The 20,880-nt window shown below is 41.4% G+C and overlaps 1 protein-coding gene across 2 annotated transcripts in view; it reads left to right on the top strand.

The window, feature by feature from the left end:
- Positions 1 to 92: 92 nt before the first annotated feature.
- The window catches only part of GPD2 (glycerol-3-phosphate dehydrogenase 2), a 130,876-nt gene continuing 110,088 nt past the window's right edge, over positions 93 to 20,880 (top strand). The window contains exon 1 of one of the 2 annotated variants that reach the window (XM_019554171.1): positions 93 to 190. The gene's annotated coding sequence lies outside the window, so the exon portion shown is untranslated. Of the gene's footprint in view, positions 191 to 1,155; positions 1,195 to 20,880 lie in introns of those variants that run through there. The other variant, XM_019554172.1, reaches the window with a different exon arrangement.

The raw sequence follows: 20,880 nt of genomic DNA on the forward strand, positions 1-20,880 counted from the left end.
AGTGGACGCGGTACTGCTCCCTGCTGCCTCCCCCTCAGGGAGTTCCCGCGCGGGCGGCCCGGCCCGGCCCAGCCCAGCCCAGCCCAGCCCAGCCCAGCTGGGCCCTCAGCTTCCGCCTTTCCCGGCGCGGCGGCTACCGGGGGCAGGTGCGGCGGTGACGGCGGCAGCGGCAGCGGCAGCTTCCCGCAGCGTAAGTGTCCCCGCGCCGCGCTCCTCCGCCCGGGCTCGGCGGGGGCACCTGTTGGGCGGTATCGGGGGAGGCGCGGGCAGCGAGCTCGGGGCTTCTCGTCCATCCTGCCGGCCCCGAGGTTGTCACTCGAGGGCTGGGGCTGCTGAGCCACATCCGCTGTCAGGTCTCTTTGGGGACCTCGTCCAGGTTTCCGCACCCCCCAGGCTTTCCTCCTGCCAGCGGCTTTCGCAGCCCCGGGGCTTCCTGCTGCCGGGACACTTCCCCGCGACAGGGCACGTCTCCCGCCGGGGGACACCGCTTTGTTTCGGGGCAAGGCCGGCGGCCCAGAAGCGACTGCTGGGTACCGGCAACCCTCCTTGGGCGCGGGTCTGGCAGGAGAAGCCTGTGAGGAGTAGGCGCCCCTCAGGGCCCGGGTGATACCCCCAACTTGTGAACGCAAGACGAGGCGTGACTTTTTTGTGTTTGTGTTTTTAAAGAAGTGGTGGAAGGGTGACTTAGTGTTTGCCTAGTGAGCAATCAGCTGGATTTCCTGGGGCTTCCAGTGCTTCTAGGTGATCAATAACTGCCAGTAAGCGCTTTGCATTAAAGCCATTACCGCCTAATACATGCCATTAGGTTTATCTCTTTGGGCTTGAAAAATTTCCAGCTGTATGGTTCAGGAGGCTAAGCAGGCTGTTAGCAAAGATGTGGTCAAAGTTAGCTGTTTCCCTGGTTGCTGATAGGAAGTAGGACCTGGCTGTCTTCAACTCTCACTTCCCAGCCAGCTCTTGGGGTGAAAACAGAGACATCTTTTTTTTTTCTTTCTTCTCTCAACCTTTTTTCTATCTTTTTTTCCCCTGTTATAAAGGGACCTTCTTTTTCTGTCAGCTGTAAGCGCTTGAAGCTGCTGCTCAGAACTTTTTCAAACAACAGTCATGGGAAACTGATAGGAGGACACCTAATAGCAGCATAGGAGGACACCTAATAGCAGCAAGTGCCTCTACTTGTCCATCCAGGTTCTTTGGGTAAATCCAATATATATATATATAATTTTTTTTTTAGACCAACTAAAATTCTTCTTTGCGAGCTGGTGGGTACAGACACCCTACTCTTCATTCTGCTGCTGTTTAAGGTAGCAGTGATCAGCAGTAGAGGAGCTGGGTCTGTTTTTATTTCTGCTTTTTGGGGGGACAGGGAGAGGGGTTGCATGTAAAACCAGCCCTCCTGTTGCATCAGTTCTCATTTTGGAAAGACATTTTAGTGATTAAAAAGGACAAATATATTTGAGATCTTAAATTGTTGTGGTAATTTACGATGAACTTTTTTTTTGTTGTCTTTTCTGGTGCCTGGGATTTTCAAGTTATGAATGCTTGTGAAGACACAGCTGTTATGGGAGCCACTCAACCTTGAGGTTCTTATGCAGCCGTTTTATAGATGTTAATCTTGTTTTCTGTCTTACTGACACATTCTTCCTCCCTGCCAAATTTTAGAGGTCTACACAATAACTGCTAGGGATTTGAGGAGAGGTGACTGTGATAGTGGCTCTTATTTCTAGTTGCTGTGTCACTTTTAAGAACAGCCAAACTATAATAAACAATTTTTTGACATAGATTTTCCATATAAGGAATCATTGCTGTTGATATAGGTTGGTTGACTCATTCTGAGTGATGTGAGGCAATTCATCTGTTCACAGACCTTGATCATGAAATATGTCTTTGGATGGGGACCATCTGTAAAAAGCCCTCAGCACACATGCACATCATAATTGATTTTTGTGTGGTAATTTAATTTATGCAAAATAATTGGGCCAATATAAGCCAGGTTTATAGTTATGCGAAGTCAGAAAATTCAGAATTTCACTTTCCACTAGAATTTTTAACTGTGTTAGTTGTGTGTTTTATGATTGAGTCTCTTGTGTCTTGATCATACATATGAATTATATAGACCTTTTTATTATTTTAAGTGAGTTTATATAAGTGGGTTATAAACCTTATTGGTCTATAAGGCATATCATCTCAGTCTGGTTCAATCAACTTTTTGCTATGTTAGTTGTGCAACTTTAGTAATATTATAGATGCGTATTTCATTCATATTTTAGGTCCTGGAACCATTTAATTTTTGTTCCACTCTTTAAAACCATACCTGCTTCCAGCACAGCATAAACTCAGTAAATTTGTAATAATTATACACCATTTTCACACTAGGGGATCCTTGAATTTCTTGTCTAATTCATACAGTTAGGAACTGACCAACCACGAGAGACCAGATCAAGTTGTATGCATCAGCATAACTTCAGTGGTTTGAATTCCTCATCAGTTTACACTAGTGGAGGATTTTGCTCTTCCTATTCAAATTTTCAAAAGTGACCTTCAAAGTTGCACAATTCATAATTGCATGACCAGGTATTTTGAATCTTCAGTTTTGAGTGTTTAAGTTGCAGTACTTTCAAAAGATTCATGTTTGTGTTGAAGTTTACTACCAGGGCAAAAATACGTGCCTAATTCTGTTGATGATTTCATTTTGAACTTGTGCCTGGTTTAACTTTTTAAACTACAGACACTAACACAAAACATAATTTTATAATATCAGTGGTAGAGTTAGAATTAGGGATGGAACTGGCAGGACGTATAGAGCTTGGCTGGGTGAACAAGGTAGAGGTGATGGAGTTCCTTGGCCAGGGGTATGTTTGTGCTTGGTATGGCTCTGGGCCAGGAATACGTTGAGGCTGAAAGAGTTCCTTGGGTTATGTTAGTGGGGCAGCTATGATTGCTGCTGGTGTGTGTGTGTGTGTGATTTTTTTTTCCCCCTGAAGTTATATTTGAAACTGTAAATTATCACATCTAGTAATATCGTCACATTTGCACTAGATTTCTGGCAACGCAAATGATATAGTCTCAGGTGGCAAAGCGTGAAAGTTGTGCTTGATGTTTAACTACAAAAGAGAAAGGGCTTAGCATACATGGAAAGTGAATAAAGTGGGGTCTGCATCCATATATTGTATCTGTGCCAAAAGTTTGTTATAGCATTGATGTAGGCCTTGTGACTTGGCAGTTTCTGTTTATAACATAATTTTCTATAATGGCGGTTAAGGAACAGATTAAGGGATTTAATGCTGAAGTACATGGTGCGCTTTTAAGTTCAGGACCAGTCAAAGAACAGTCTTGGGTAAGGTAGTAATTTATCATAGGGGTGTCAAGGATCTGGCTGTGGAGCCATGTTGTTTGGCCCCTGTGCTGGCCCTGGGTCACACGCAGGGCCAGGGACATGCACCGTATGTAGCACCTGTTTTGGGGGACACACTGTACCTAGTGCCTGTGCAGTGCTGGTCTTTGTGCCCCCCTGCATTCTGGATCTAGTGTCCATGGCTCCTGTTCTGGCCAGTCCAGGATGCAGGTTGCATGCAGTGCCCGCTCTGGCTGGTTCAGGTCATAAGGCTTATACAGTGTAAGTCCCAAACTGGGGGGGACAAGTGCTGAACCTGGTATGCAGGGTGGGGTGGGTCTATGGGTCCCTCACATGCTGGATCCACTCCAGTGCTTGCTGCAGCTGGTCTGGGACCTGTGATACATGTGGCACTGGCACCTGTGCTGGACTGGGTTAGAACAAGTGCTATGTGCAGTGCAAATTCCAGATTAGCTGGAACAGATGGGATTTATGGGGCTGACCCCATGCCATTCATTTGGCCCATGGACTGGCAGGCCAGAGGAGTTTGCCCTTAATTTATCATATTCATAACTGTTTAGCAATGAGGGGCAATGACTGCTAATTAGTTGTTAACTCTTATCCAGCTTAATAATAATAATATACCAAGCTTCAGCTGTTAAGGAATGGCCAAGTACAGAGGTGGGCAATTATTTTGGGCAGAGGGCCACATACTGAGTTTTGGCAAGCCATTGAGGGCCGCATGACAGGCAGCCCAGGGCAGATAAATATTACTTTTCTAAATTTTTTAGGGGCTCTGCAGGCTGGATAGAATGGCCTGGTGGGCTGCATCTGGCCCCTGGGGTGAATTTTGCCCACCCCTAAATTAGTAGTTTTGTCTGCTTATTGTTTAATTTCCCAACCAGCCCTGATTAATCTCTGAGTACAGTGTGGGCGAGTATGATTACAAATATGAGCACAGTAATAACTTTCATGATTCTTGGTGAACTGGGCCCATCTAAAATCTTGTCATATAATGTTGTGTTCTGTCAATTTAAAATAAGTTTAGTTAATCTATTAGGAGCTTGTCTGTAGACAGATTGCAAATTTAAAGGGCCTGGCTTTGGGAGCTTTATTTTGGAAAAGCCACATTGAAGAGGAAAGGTGCATGTCATCTGTTTGATTTATGTGGACTAAGGGTTTTGATTAATTGGTTAATCTTTGCACATTTTATTTGAACAGAAATGCTTTTAGCACATTGATAATATAATTTTACACAATTTTAGCAGGTCATATGTTTTGAAGTCTTTACCTTTTTTTTAAAAAAAAAAGAAGCCAGATACTTTCTAACTAGGCTACAATTATCAGATGGAGATGGAACGTTTTCAGAATATCTCCAAAGGAAGATTCCCAGGAATGGCTTTAGGATTTTGCAGTCAAGTATGGGAGCAACAGGAATGACTGCTGCAAGACCGTTTCAGGCTGGACATAAGGAAGAATTTCTTTACTGTCCGAGCCTCCAAGGTCTGGAACAGCTTGCCATTGGAGGTGGTTCAAGCATGTACATTGAACACCTTCAAGAGTAAATTGGATGCTTATCTTGCTGGGATCCTATGACCCCAGCTGACTTCCTGCCCTTTGGGTGGGGGTGCTGGACTCGATAATCTTCTGAGGTTCCTTCCAGCCCTAATGTCTATGAAATCTATGAAATTATTACATATGTATTGAAATTTAATAGCGATTTGGACAGTTTTAGGAGCCGACAAAGATATGCCCGATCAGTTTCTTAAATGAAAACATTAGGTGTCGGTCATACTTCTAAAATCCCTTTCCCAAGTGTCCTTTAAAAAGCGTTTTCTTCCTATAATCATTTGGCTAGTTAGTTCCTACTTTCATATTTAAATGTCTTGGCTATTTCAAAACAAGCGTTCTCATTTATATGCAACCTGCATTTTACAACAGTTTCCTTCTTGGTTTCTCTAGATATCTTGTTGTGGGTGGGGGTGTTTTGAATGCTGTAAGCAGGATTTGCTTGTTCCTGAGGTTATTGGCCTATGTTGTAATTTTTTTTTGAAAGATGGATTTCCCAATCCATTAATTAGTTAGGATCAACTGTATATAGTTAGGCATTCCATTTGTGACATGTTAATTGCATAAAAAATGCAGGATCCTTGATTCACATAGGTGTGCCACTGAAGTTAGTGTAGAGCCATTCATGTGAATAGGATTTGGTACTTAGGATAAGCACGTAGGGCTGTAGTAAATTTTGATTCATACCTATTGCCTCTCTCCACAAATTTGCAGATATGTAGGGAGCAACTGGAGAAACAGGGTGAAAAAATGAAACCCATGAAGGTTTGGGAAGGAAGAAAAGTAAATGCAAAACAAATATTTGTTGTGAAACTGACAAAATAAAGGTGAAGCAGATTGAAGGGAAAAGGCAGCATCTTATGGAAAAGGAAAGGAAAGCTGAACAGACTTCAAGGGAATAAAAGGGTTAGATGCACGTAATGGTTAAAAAAGATTTACCAGAATGTATTCATTTTAGTGAATTTAATATTAAAAAGAGCTAGGCTCCTAGAAAGACTAAAACAATCTGATTTTTTTTTTTAGGAAAGGGCCCCATAATTGAAGGCACCCTGCTTTATTGTACACCTATTCTTCTGGGAAGAAAACACATTTATAATTATGCCCTTAAATCACAACCTGACCCCTTTCTTTTGTCTCCTAGTGTCCAACTGCAAGCCTTTTTAATTAAAGAAGAAAAATTACTGCATGATTTGTATTCCTACATCATAGCAATGAGTGCAACTAAAATTTCATGGAACCCAGTAGATGCCTGTTTTCCTCCAAAACACCAAAAGATATCACATAAATATATTTGTTATTTGTCCTTATTTAAACTTTTTACATAAAGCAGAATTGCTTTAAAGTTTCCTGGTATTCCTAATTTGGTCAGTTACTTAACCTAGCTTAAGTATGCCAAGCAATTTTATTTTATTTTATTCTCTGACAAAGCACTTACTTTGAAATTGCTCTGGGACAAAAGTACCAGAAGATCTCGTTCTAAAATTGCAGCCTAATGTCAGTATTGTCAAGAACTTTATTGTAGTGTGCTAGGTGTCTGTATGTGAGCACATATGGTTATAGTGTGACTTATTTTTGCCCCTTTGGAATATTATCTTTTTGTGTGTTAATTTTAGCTTCAGTTTGAAATATTTTACAGACTTTTCCTTTTGTCTGCTAATTAAGACTGATAGGAAAAGATGCTGAGTACCTGCATTTTTTATTTGGATGGGAGTTTCAGGTGCTCATCTGCTTTGCAAATTGGGTCCTAATAGAGAAAATTGGAATCCTCCCCTGACAATACTTCTTTATTGTGCAGTAAGTATTTCTAGGGTACTGGCTGTTTGGCTGTGCAAATCTGTCCAGTTCTGTAAGAAGCAAAGCAGCATTTGTTGATTTTTCCTACGCCATGTACTCAGTTAAAAAAAAAAAGATCAAGTCTGGCAGTTACTATGCTCTTGGCCCATATAATACCATATCCTTACCTCACCCTGCTGCCATGGGTGATTAGTACCAGAAGAATGTTAAAGGATCCACTTAATGGACAGTTATTACACAACTGTTAGAGATTTTCTCTTAATGCTGATAAGTTACTAGTTGACTTATATCATGATACTTGTGCATTTTATGTGTACATCATTTTATGACTGCATCACAAGAAGGAGGTAGATATTGAGGTGGGCTTGTCTACCAACTAAAAGACAATGTTGGTATAAATACATATGAATAAATTTAGGTGGAAAATTAGAGGTTTCTAACCATGAGAGGAATGGAGAAAGAGGCCCTAGAATAGCTATTTAATAGGAGTAGTGGAGATAAACCCAACTAATTCTAGTACAGAGCTTGATAATTCTCTTAATAGGATATGATGGGGTTGCCTGTGGGACTGAGCCAGGAGATTCTTTTCAGTCCTGTGTTCCTATTAGAAAATAATTATATCTACTCATGATCCTCCTCTCAGTCTCTATGCGAGAGAGTTTGATTAGTGCATACATAGTGTGTGACATATGGTTGGTTTGGCAAAAGTTGTTGGAGTCAGGAGAGAAGCTAATGTGGAAAAACCCCTAGTTCCTGTCCAGCTAGCAGAAGAGCCAAGCAAGGTGCATGGTGCTCTTTCCTTGCCCCTTTGCTAGTGGTGAGGTGATAGAGTTGCTTCCTGGTTGGGAGTAGCCACAGTGATATGTTCCCTGGTTAACCACCCTTTGTACTGACTGCTTTGATATGGAGAACTCGGCTGATAAGTACTTTTGGAGTATGGAACACATTTTCCTCATATGGCAAGCTGTTGCATTTCTTTCTGTCTTCCCCTTAGTATACAGGAGGGGACAGTCTAGTTCTGGGAGTTAAGTTAAAGTCTCAACATTTGCAGCTTCCAGAGTGATTTGTAGCTTTGAAATGGTCTAGCTGGTATCTGTCTATGACCACTGTCTTTCATTGGTAGGTCCTAAAGGATCTGTCTCTGGGTACTGATAGTGGAAGTGATTCCTTAGGTAATTAGGTGAATGCCATGGAGTGCTTTGAGGATCAGGGTGGAGAACCTAAACTGAACTGTGCATTCACTGGCTGGGAGGAGGCTGTGCAGAAGATGGACCCCTGTGGTGTTAATATGAATAACTACAATATTCCTGTGACTTGTAGCACCTGGGTCTCTCGTGGTGTGTTGCTTCATTCCTATAAATGATATGTAGCTATTTAAATGTAGAAATCATGAGTGTGTGGTTCACCGTAGTGTAGTCTGTCACTGCTGGGATCAGTAGTGATTTTTCTGTTTAGCTGAGGTTGAGGGTAAGTGATTATTTTGCTACCATGGACAGATAAGCAAGGAGAAACCTAGGAGACAGCAGATTCGCTTTGAGTACATACAGGCATTACATTTAGATTGACCTAATCAGGGTTAGGTCAACTAAATGCCCAATTGTACAAGTGTGCAGAGGGCTTAATTTGCCCCAAGATGGTACGCAAAATCTAAGTTGGTCCACTAATTTGGATAGAGATTGAATTAACCCAGTCTAAGAAAGCACAGCTGCTCACCCCAGCCTTGTGGCTGTCTCCCCCTCCTCTGACAGGGCTATTTTTAGCCCCCTGGACTCTTGCCTTAACTAGGCAACTCCCCTGTGGACCTGCTAGTTTCCCCAGTTCCCTGATCCTGCTCACCTCTGTCCCCATACCAAGTTACATAGATCAGTTTTCCCGTGCAGTGTCTGGGAGTAGCAAATGGCTGTAATGCACTCTTAAATTGAGGATGGAGACCCTTTATAATGTATGCATGTGTGTTGCAGAGGAAGCTCCTTAATTTTAATTAAATTGAGCTGTAACCAGCTGTTCTTTACTCAGGTGCTGATCTGTGATAGGCATTATTTGGAATAGATGTAAAGGAGGTCAGACCAGGTGTTTGAAGGGTCAAAAATGCCATTATGAAACAAACAAACAAACAAAAAGCTGGTTGATGATGCTGTCATAGAAGGGGAGTGGAGATTATAACATTTACCTCTCTGACAATCTCCCTTGTAGCGATAACTAGCATTTCAGGATCAGACTACTTGAAACATAAAATTAGCCAAAACTATCATGGTTTGATGGTCTCTGTTTGCCGTCATAGTTGGCACAGAGTACTACTAGAAAGACTAATTATGGAATGGGTGGGGAGTTTGGTGTAACAACTCCAGGTTTGCTGCTAGCTCTCAGGGTATCCTGGTGTATGCAGGCAGGCAAAAACTAGGCCAGAGAAACTGACACTAATAGAATTTTACCTCATTTATTTCAACGGGAATTATCTACCACAATTGTTGGCAGCATTGAGGAGCAGGGGGACGCTGTAACAGAGCTTAGGTCAGAGCAAGAGCCACATTTAAGAAGATTTGTGCTGTCCATGGCTGCAGAATCTTCAGTCTGGAAACTTTCAGTAATGTCATTTCACCTAATCCACTATTTAAAGGATTTAAAAATCACCTAAATACCTTTGAAAAGGGAAAGAAAACAATAATTAAGTTAAGGCAGAGTTATGAAAACAAGTGCAATTTATCGTAATAATCACCATCACATCATGACTGCCTGCACTGATTGTCTGTCTTAGTCATTCATCTAGGTGACTCACATTTTGTTAAATGTGTTGATATATTGTTTTTAATGGAATATGAAGCACCCAGGTTCCATGGTAATGGCCTCCATAAAGCACTTGAAAACAAACGTAACGGCAGATTAGGCTACTTCTCTTCATTTAACAGGTTTTGTATTTCATACAGTGTGTGTCTGATAGCAGCACAGAGGGCGTTGCACACTCTTCTTGCTAAGCTTTACAGTTTTACCCATCTGTTAGCAAGACTTCTCTTTTCTTTCGCCTAAATATGATGTTTTTATTTTTTTCTTAATTTTTAGGGAACAGGTTCTTTTTAGACCCCTCTCTCCTGAAGTTGCCTCTGACTTTTCTTCTCCCTCCTTCTTCCCCCTCCCCCCCAGTGGCTGAGTGCTATTTATTAGTAAGCTATTTGGGCTAGATCTAAAAAAAAGATCTTGGGTCTGTAGTAATACTGAATGTTTCATAACTCTAGGCTCCTGGACCCCAGAGTGGAATTCAGAACCCTGCATGAGGTATCAGTGCTGGCTAACCCTTTTTGGCAGGTATCTGCCCTGCCCCCTGCACCTTTCCTTGTTAGTTGTGTGGCAAATGTAGCAGGTGCCCATGTTGCTTGTGGTACATGTGCTGCAAGTTGATCACCTCTACCCCATACGGTGCCTGGAGAGAGTTATTTGCTTTAGCATCAGATCCAAAACAACCAGCATACCAAGCAGCAGCTGTCTAGACCTTGCCAATAGGCAAATGATGGGGTATGTCTGTCGGTATGTCTGTCTTAAATCACGATCGTTCCCAGGGCTTCAAACTTCTGGGAAATTTTCAGTGCTGGAAAATGCAGCAGGATGGGGGAATCATATAGGTGTTCTACCCCCCAGGCCAGAGCACAAAAAAGTCTCCCCAGAGGCAAGCCCTCCAGCCGGAGATGATAGGTTGTTCCTTTACTCCCGCTTCCCTCGTGGCAGACACAAGGTCTCCTGTTGACACCCTGGATAGTAGAGCTGTGCAAAGCTTTGGTTTCTGATTCAGTTTGGTGGAGATTCGCTCCAGTTTGGTGGCCGAATCTGAATCGAATCAGGAGACCCTTTAATTTCTCTGAATTGATTTGGAGAGATTAGGAAAGATTTGTATATAGACATAGCTTTAAATGTTTTTTCTAGTTACCTCTAGGTACCAGGTGGCTCGTTAATGATGTGATGCTGGGGTGGATAGAGCGTCCCACAGGAGTGCAGGGGGCTCTCCAGCATACTCAGCAGCAGACCTGGAGGTGGACCAGAAGCACTTCCGGTCCACTTCCGGGTCCACCAGGGAGCATGGGGGCCCGCTTCCTCCTAGCTCGGCGATTGGTGCTTTTGAGTCTGGGGGGGACACCTATGGTTCCCCCACAGCTGATCGCTGAGCCAGGGAGGTGCGGGGGGGCCCTGCGTGCTCCTTGGCTGACCTGGAAGTGGACCGGACATACTTCTGGGTTCACCGTGGAGCACGTGTGCTCCAGACACCCCAGCATCACGGCATTCATGAGCTGTACCTGGTACCTCGAGGTATGTAGAAAAGACATTTAAAGATGTGTCTACGGCCAAATCGCTGATTCTCCAAATCGGCATTGAATCTTCAGATTCGTATTTGGCTGAATCGAATTGGGACTGTGATCCGAATTAATTAATGGAATCACTGTCTCTGATTTGGTCCATATCTGAATTGGAATTGAATACGGCCCATTTTGTACATTCCTGCTGGATAGGTTGAGCTGTAGGCAAGTGCCCCTTCCCCTTGTCCCCTTCCCTGTACAGACTGGGGTGACCAGGGTCAATGTGTGGGGCAGGAGGCAAAGGTACTAGTAGCTTGATCAGTCTAGGCACAATTTAGGTGTCTGGCAACAGGGCACCCCCAAGCTTAACTGATGCTTCTCTGATAGATGAGCTGTTGGGAGCCAGTGTGACAGCTGGCTCCTTCCTTCTTCCTTGGAGAGCAGAGGGCTGAGGGATACTGGGAACCTGAGAGAAGTGTACAACTGTTGAAGCTGGCTCAAAAAAGCTTCTTTTTGTGAAGGAGAACTTTCTGGTTGGTTTTTAATGAAAGCTGGTTTTCTTCTACAATTCTCCCCCTTGAAATGCTAGATAAAGGCATTTCTCATGACACAAATGTAATACCAGTCCATAGCCTAAGCCTGTGTTTCTTCCTGTAGTTATATTTTTATACTCTTATAATGGCTTAGTCATTAGAGCAGTCATCCAGGGTATAGACCCCAGGTAGACCTTCTCTGCCTAAATTCAAACCAACATCCTTCCCCTGTCTGGAGAGGTCAATTTGTGTTTGCATAAACTTTCTTTCAATTTGTTTGCAAGTTGAAAGTTTGCATAAAGGCACATTCTATATCTAAATAACTTGAATATTTTGTCTGTTTAATGCTGTCCGTTTGTTTTTTCTTGTTTCCTTACAAGCTTAAACCATATGTTCAGAAACTTTTCAACACCTATGTGTTTGAATGATTGTCCTGGTGAATCTTTATTGTTGCTAAACAGTTTCCCTTAGTTGGCTGATTTACACTCAACCTATCCCTCAAAAATGAAAAGAATGCAACTATATATGTATCACGCACACAAATGATAACCTGTACTGGCTGGCTATATGAAATCAAAGAGTTGTTCCTTGGTCCTGAGCTACTATTTGACCTTAAACCAAAGCTTGTTGAAGTAATTGAGAAGACTCCTATTGACTTTGGTGGACTTTGATTTGGGGTCACTTGTTGTAGGAGGTGCCAAGGTTATCTAGTCAAATCAAAACAATCCAATTTTCTGCTCAAGGTATTTTTTTTGTAACTATTTGAAATGTTTGGAGTATGGCAACATGAATCTGACTGCATCACTGGGCACATTTTACAAAGTGAACCTTGCATGATAATTAGCTTATTTTTTAGTCTTTTAAAAATCAATGAAGTCATTGACAAACTCTCCTGTGTTCCTAGGATGAACCATCAATTCCAAACTTGGAGGAGAATACAGTTTTCTTACATAATTTTGAGTAGTTGTCTTTTTAGCATGCATTTTACAAGCACGTAAATGACACTTTACCATCAGGTAACTGTTTTGTGTGCATAGTTTATTTGTTGAAGACTGGAAAAATGTATGTAACTGTCAGCTCATATCCCTTGGTGCCATTAGGCCCTCGCTGTGCCCATATTGACTTTTGGGTTGTTCCATGGCATAACTTTGGAAGAAGTCTGCATCTTTTTTCCCCCCTGCCTGCTTCTGGGTGTATAGTGAAGGACTCTTCTTTTAAATCCCCTGAAGTTATAGCATGTTTTTTTTATCTGACTATGCTAGCCAGCAGCTACCCCAGATTGGGCACCCAGTTTAACATGGCTTAAGATACTGGAGAGAGTAAATGTTTATACTGGTGTAATTGGCATTATGTATGTCGAAAAAGAGTAGCGAGACAGTACAAAATCTGAAATCAGGGTAACTTTGCCTAATCTGGTAGATTAGGGGTCAACAGTCTGTGGCCTGCCCTATGGAGCCATAGTTTATCCAGCTCATGGAGCTGGGAGGCTTGTGTGGGAGGCTTTGCCCATACAGTAGAGAGAAGCCACAGTGGCAGCACTATGGTGGGGGAGCTGCTCCACTAGAAAGCAAATTAATTATAAGTCAGAGACAATGTTTGAAAATAACTTTTAGGTATTTAGATTCAGAATACCTTATTTTGACTGGTTTTGCTGTGAGAGAGCTTATGTGTGTTAGTTACTGACAGGAAAACAGCTTTTTTAGTGATGGAAAAAAAGGCTGTATATGACAACTTGAGTAGCAGGCTTTCCGGGAATATTCTTTTCCCTAGGGCATTACATAAGTTAGTTGTCTTCTCTGTGAGTAGGGCTAATGATACAAAATAAGTACTTAATTGCTATGCAAATAGGAGGTTCTTTGTTGACAGCTTAGTTTGAGACAAACATGTATATATGAGGTGTGCACCCACTGTAAATCTGTACGTGGTACATTATCAGTATTTGTACAGCAAGCAGAAGTCATAATGTAAGGCCATGACAGCATTATAGATTTTTGCCAGCTGAGATGTGTGTGTCAGGGGTGTTGGGTGATCTGAAACAGATGCATTTCCCAGCAGAAGACTAGTGCAGATGCAATTATATAAGCAAAACTGTTCTTGATTTGTGGGGGGAGGGGGTATGGTTTTATACATCGGTGGAACATGCTTCCCTACTAGACTAGCTGTATCCACAGTAGAAGCCCTTCACTGGCATAGTATACCATATTCCTTTACTAGAAAATGCTTGAATTGCAGAAATAATTAGACACTTCAGTGTGGTGCTACATATAAAAACAGATCTACAGTAATCAAGCTGATGCAGAAAATAGAGTGTAGTAGCAAAAAGCCTTCATAACACAATTTGAGTACTCCAATCTCTGCAAATCATGACTGTTTATAGGCATGAATTCTTGGATATGCTGCTCAGCTTGAAACACCATGTGAAAAGCCAGTTTGTACTTTTGGATGCACCAGTGGAAATGCACTGATGTCAATACACTGTTTTACTGCTGGTTGTACCTGACAAGCTTCATAGTTAGGAATTTGGGACAATAAGTCCTCGAAGGCATTGTGGTACAGCAGGTAGCATCCTACAGATTTGACAGGATATCCCTGAGGATGCCTGATTGCCAGAGGCCAAGTTTGGCCCGGCAATGTGGTTGGGGGAGTTGGAAGTGATTTTTGGATGCCATCTGTGAGGCATGGGACATGGTGTAGGGATGGTTCAGAGCCATGTATTACACCCACGGCATTGGGGCAATAAATGGGCAGCCTCCTGCCTACAACTTTTTAGTTCTAACAAAGGCATGGCAGGAGAGTCAGGTGGTCCGGCCAATGATTGGATGGTCCCTGGGATGGCCCCCTGTTACAGTATCCTCATTGAACTTTTTAAGAAACATCTTTCACTAGAAATGTTAATGGAACTGCTTATGCTGTAACTTTAAAGCACTAAGTTCTTTTTATTGTTTCATACCAAGGAATGAATGGGTTGTGTGGGTGTAACTGACAGTACAGCTGGGCTTGGTTTACACAATAAGCCCTTTGTCAGGCTATGAAGAGAAACCTGTTGGTGAATATAAGCTACTTACCTGTGTTAATAGCAATGGGGCAAGTTGTTAATAGCAATGGGGCAAGCCATTGATAGTAGGTGATACAAAAACTGGGCATGCAGATATGGGCATGTAGTGTCTTTGCACGACAGCTTCCCTATAAATCAGCAGTAAGATTAATTCTCCTAGCTGTAAGAAGTTGCTTTTTCCCTAACAGAATAATAGACAAGTGAAAATTTTTTATTTTATTTAATAGCATGTGATATTCTATACATAAACTGGCATTTCAGTACATTGGATATGCTGCAATTGGAATAGCAGTCCTTAAAAGTCAGAAGCTAATATTGTAGTTTCTTGAACCTCCCCTGCCTGACTGGGGCATTTGGCAGGATAAAGGGGAAGAGTTCCAGGTGATGGAAAACAGGGCTGGATTTGGGTTGGGGCCACACCCTTGTCCTGGTCTGATTGCTCACAAAGGAATGGTGCAAATCAACCTTTAAAAGGGTGTGTTTAGGGTAATAGGTCAGGGTGGCTGGGCAAGAACAGCTTTTTTTTAAATAGATGCCTCTTTTATAGCCTGACCCCAATGCAGGTCTAGTAATTCCTTTAGAACTTAGTACAATTTTGACTTAAGTATATGCAGCAGAAGGGGGAGTTGGGGTGGGGGTGGAAAGAAATATTGGTTAGGGGAGAGTGAAGAGTAGTCATCATGGAGGACTGGTCACCATGGCATTCAGACTTAAAAGGTAGCTAGTTATTCACTATGACTTCTGTGCGTGGGTGTGTGAACACTTTAATTCAGTTAGATTGTTTTCCTTAATGTTATGCAGCATTGCTTTTACAAGCACAATCCAGAAATCTGGAGCACACGAAAGCTGATAGTCTGTGCTATTTTTTTCTTCATGTGTATCAGATCATCCTTCCTGTGTGATTCATAAGATAAAATTGTAGATCTGGGCCAGCACACAAAGAATTGTTTTATCCATAATGAAGAAAATGTAAAGGTCAATTAAACAAAACAAAAAGTTCAGTTATGGCTTTAGTTTAAGAATATTTGACTGTTTTGAAAACATTCGGAAAATGTTTGGCCTAATAGCACGTGCCCTGTTAAAAGCATAGTTTTCCAGTTTAGAATAGTAGAAGAAAGAATAACATGATGGGCAAGTTGCCGTGGAAACTACTTTCTTTTTTTTCCAAACAGACTAGCATGCAGATGTGTGTGTGAAATGGGAATTGAGCTCTATAAGTGATTCAGTTTAAACTTCTCTGTCTTCAATCCCATTGAAATGGCAATGCTGATTATTATGTCATTACAAGTATGGGCACAATCTTTGTTTCAAAGTAATCTTGCTTAGTGGCATATTTACTTAATATGCATATTGCCTTCTTAGGAGAGACCCACCTTCAACATACAATTATAAACTAATTAAACTCAGTTTAATTTTAAATCATATTTTGTTCTCTCTCAAAAATTTGAGTTTTAAAAAAGAATGCTGTCTGAACTATATATAGTTTACTTCTGGACTAGTAGGGTGTTTACTGTAGAAAGACTGCATCTAAGCCATTATTTTCATAGTTGAAATTATTAAAATCTCATGGCTTAATTCTAAGGCTTTGAGTTTTTTACACCAGGGAATGCTGAGTATGTGTTCAGATGATTTGTCAGACAAATAGATATATAAACTTGGAACCTTTTACATTTTTTTTAAATATTAATTTTTATGTATGTATACCATAGAAACAATATAAGGATGTGGTTCCATTGTTTTCTATGGGGCCAATTCATTTTTGGATAATGTAACCCAACTCTCTTGTGAAAGATATTAATTTGTTCTTTTGGTGTTGTTTTTTTTTAAATTCACTCAGATTTAGAGCATATTGTGTTTCTAGAACAAGCATTTAAAAGTTAGAAATTCATTGTATTATGTAAGGTGATTTTATCCCTGGTGCATAAGATATGTGAAATTTGTTTTCAGATTAGCGTGGGGCTACCAGTTTTCAATCTGAATACTTAATTATTATTCAGGTGATTGAGGAAGCTTGGGTAATGTGTATGTGTTCACTGCTGTAAGTTTTGTGTAAATATAGAAGTACATGAATTGCAGTTGAATTCTCATAAACTTTTTTTTTTTATGTTTAGGGATTTATAAAAGAGCCTGCTGGCTAGTTCCATTCAATTTTTTTAAAACTTCAAATCTTAAATTTTGTTCAGTTGAACTTTTTATGTTGATTTTTTTTTTGGTCAGTCTCTGACTTCTGTGCTTATTTTAAATGACTTTATAGTGGCTTTCAAAATGTAAGTGAAACATTACAAGGGAGTCAATACATCGGTGATCTATAACTGATATTCTCACTAACTCCAGTCAGATTGCTATAAACAGTAAATTCTGAATGGTGTCCATTATAGGGAGAAGGAGTTGCATTTTAATAAATACTCAAGTAAGGACTTCAGTGTCTTCTATTTTATTTAATATGAACAACCATGGGGTGGTTTTATTCGAATTGCAGACCAACCTTTAAGGTTATTGACTACAAGATTTCTTTAGGATTGCCTGGCAGCTACAGTCACCTAAATTCTCTTATTCTCTAGCTGATCTTTGGGACAGAACCTCTTTCCCTCTATCCAGAGTCTGGGATGTTTCTCTTACTGCTTCCTGCGGCCTCGTTCCTGGCTGTGGTGAAACAGAAGGATGGGGTTCTTCTTTTCCTGACCACTGTATCCAGGAAGCACATGTAGATTAGGTGAATAGGTGTATTAAGAAAGGCTTGCAACATTAGTGATGGTGGAAGCGTTTAAAGCAAACCTGTTATTTGTCTATACATGTCGGAGAAAGAAGACATTTCTAGGCTTTGGCTCAGAAAATTCTAAATCTGTCAAGTGAAGGCACATGTCTTGGCATGTGTTTGGACACAGATTGATTCAGTTCTTTACTTTTCTTCTTGTGTGTGTACAAGTACGTCACGCAGTTCTTTCATAAACCATAGTAGCAGCATCTGTTCAGATGAGGTAATAAACTTGTCAGGCAGGGTTATGCTCCCTGCCTCTTTGTTTTAATTCTTCTAGTGTGTAGATAGTGTTGAAAACCACTCAATCCATTTGACACAATGTGTTGCATGCCACAAGCCAGTTGCTTTGGCACGGATGCGTACTGCTACTGATGTGCCATCCTTATTGGATCCATAGGTTCCTCTTCATGGCAGAGTTGACCTGAATTAAATCTCAAGCATTTCCTGAGCGTAAGTATTTTGTGTGTGGGTAATGGTCCTTTTTAAAAAGAGCTGGTCTGTTGGGTGTTATTGGCTACAGCTTGAGTTAACAGCTGAGGAGTTGCACTCGTATGGCCTATGCAATGAATGTGAATGCTCTTATTCCTCCTGTCTTCCTGCACTTATTTTTTCCCCCATGTACCTAATGAAAGTTGGACAGAATCTCCTGCAGTTCACTAATAGAATTCTTAGAATTGCTATGCTTGCTTTAGTGTAAAAAACCATGAGCTACAACCAAAGAAGTCATAGTGCCACACACGAGTGTGCAGCCTATGTGGCAGGGGTGTGCAAAGTGAGCCATATTCAACATGCATCCAGCCCAAATCAGGGACAGTGATTTGATTTGCTGATTCAGATCACTGTCCCCAATTTGATTTGGCCAAATCTGAAGATTTGGTGTTGATTTGGAGAATCAATGATTTGGCCATAGAAACATCTTTAAAAACTTTTTCTACATACAGGCATACCTCAGAGATATTGCGGGTTCGGTTCCAGACCACTGCAATAAAGCAAATATCACAATAAAGTGAGTCACACAAATTTTTTGGTTTCCCAGTGCATATAAAAGTTATGTTTACACTATACTGTAGTCTATTAAGTGTGCAATAGCATTGTCTAAAAAACAATGTACATACCTTAATTAAAAAATACTTTATTGCTAAAAAATGCTAACCATCATCTGAGCCTTTAGCGAGTCGTAATCTTTTTGCTGGTGGAGGGTCTTGCCTCGATGTTGATGGCTGTTGACTGATCAGGGTGGTGGTTGCTGAAGTTTGAAATATTGTGAGAATTACCAAAATGTGACACAGAGACACGAAGTGAGCAAATGCTGTTGGAAAAATGGCGCCGATAGACTTGCTCGACGCAAAGTTGCCACAAACCTTCAATTTGTAAAAAACGCAATATCTGTGAAGCGCAATAAAGCGAAGCACAATAAAACGAGGTATGCCTGTACCTTGAAGTACCAGGCATGAACACTGTGGTGCTGAGGTGGATGGAGCGTCCCACAGGAGCACGGGGGGGCCGGGCCCTGTGTGCTCGATGGCAAACCCGGGAGTGGAGTGGAAGTACTTCCGGTTCACTTCCGGGTCTGCTTGGGAGTGTGCGGGTCCCCTCTCCCCTCCCTAACTCCCCTGCCTTGGTGACTGGCTGCAAGGGGACCCCAGGTCCTCCCCCCCCCCCAAGACCCAGGAGGCACCAGCTGCCAAGCTGGGGGACGTGTGGGGGGGCTCCCCTGTGTGCTCCTTGGCGGACCCAGAAGCGGACTGGAAATGTTTCTGATCCATTTCCGGGTCTGCTGCCGAGCACGCTGGGGAGACCCCTGTGCTTTTGTGGGACCCTCTGTCTGCCCCAGCATCACAGTGTTCACAAGCTGTACTGGTACCTCAGGGTATGTAGAAAAAAACATTTAAAGCTGTGTGTATATCCAGATCTTTCCAAATCTCTCCAAATCGATTCAGAGGGTTCCTATTCGATTTGGAGAGATTAAAGGGTCTCCTGATTGTATTTGGATTCAGAGATTTGCCCACCGGATTGGGCTGAATCTCTGCCGAATTAAATCAGGGACTGAAGCTTCCAACAGCCTTACTATGTGGACACAGCTGTTTGTATTGCTTTGCAATGTGGCAAATCACTTTTCTTGAGTTAATCTGACTTGAGTTATTCACGTGTATATAGCTTAAGATAAAGCAGAGGTGAAGGTGTGCTCTATAGTAGTATGTCTGGAACTGAATAAAGATGTAAGACTTTATGACAATCAAGGCCAGATTGGAATATCTGTTTGTTAGGGATGAAGTTCTGAGCAGTGCTCTCAAGAGGGAATAGTCTTAACCCTAGCAAGAGCACTTCCAGAAAATTCCTCAGGGACTCTGTTGTGTAGCTAAACATGGGAGAGAGAGATAAAATGAAATATCTGTAGCATGTTAACAAGGCTATTTCTTTTATTGTTGTTCAAAGTAAATAAAATAATGTAAAGTGTGTATTGCTACTGGGGTAGGACAAAAAGTGAACTGCAACTAATTTGACTGGTGGAATTAGTAAATTAGCTCTTGCATTCAGTAAGAGACATTTCAGGGAGAGAATCTTTTTCATAAAACCAAAAAATTTAAGAGTCTGAATCTGAATCTTCATTGTCTTTCTTCTCAGCTCCTGAGGCTTTCATTCATGTAGTCCCACCTTGTAGATATCAGGCACATAATTTAATTCTTCATTTGTAAACTTGGAAATTAGATTTTTTTTCCCCTTTAGTGTTCGTCATAGCGTTGAGAGAACGGATATTTTTGCAGATTCCAGAACTGTACTGTAAATATTTAAGTGACACTTAGCATTAGAACACAGAGGAAGACCACAATGTGTTAAAAATGTCTTTTTGTTTTATGGGTCTCAGGTAGCAGTTGAGCATTCCTGATTTCATTAAATCATTGTGCTAGTGTTTTGGTACGGCATGACCTTATTCACCAGGTATTTAAAACATCTGTGTGATGTCTTTTTTACATACTGGAGAGCTAAAATGTTTTCATCTAGCTTAAGTTAGATAAGAAATAAATAATTAAGTGTATACTGAAATATACTTTATTTTTATTCATCTCTCCTATTTATTGGGCTATCCAAATCAAATTTTAATTGTTGCTTGGCATTATTTCTACAGATGCTTGATAGGAAGGTTGTACATTACCAGGAGTGATACCATATACACAGTTTAAGAGGCCAGAATTGGAGTTTGTGAGGTTCAAAGTAAATTTTGAAATTTTGTGTGTAAGATGTAGTAGTCTGTCATTCTTGCATTGGGAGATAGGTCTCTAGTCTTCTTGGGCAATGGGATTGTAAGAATGATCTGGATGATGATGAGAGGCAGTAGGTAGGAGGTATCTTTTCAGGCTAGTGTCTTCTTGCAGAGGGCACTTGGTGACCAGCTTTGTGCTGGATCTTGTCTGGCAGTCATGGATGATTGAAAGTTTGAGTTGCGCTTACACTGCTGTGGTAAAAGTAGTTGCTTCTGTACACATACATGCTCATCTGTAGTTCACAAAGGTACTATGTAAGCAGATTTAAAGAGCATGAAATATTTTTCCTTTCTCCTA

Source organism: Crocodylus porosus, unplaced genomic scaffold, assembly GCF_001723895.1.
Source record: "Crocodylus porosus isolate Cpor-Errol unplaced genomic scaffold, CroPor_comp1, whole genome shotgun sequence".
NCBI lineage: Eukaryota > Metazoa > Chordata > Crocodylia > Crocodylidae > Crocodylus > Crocodylus porosus.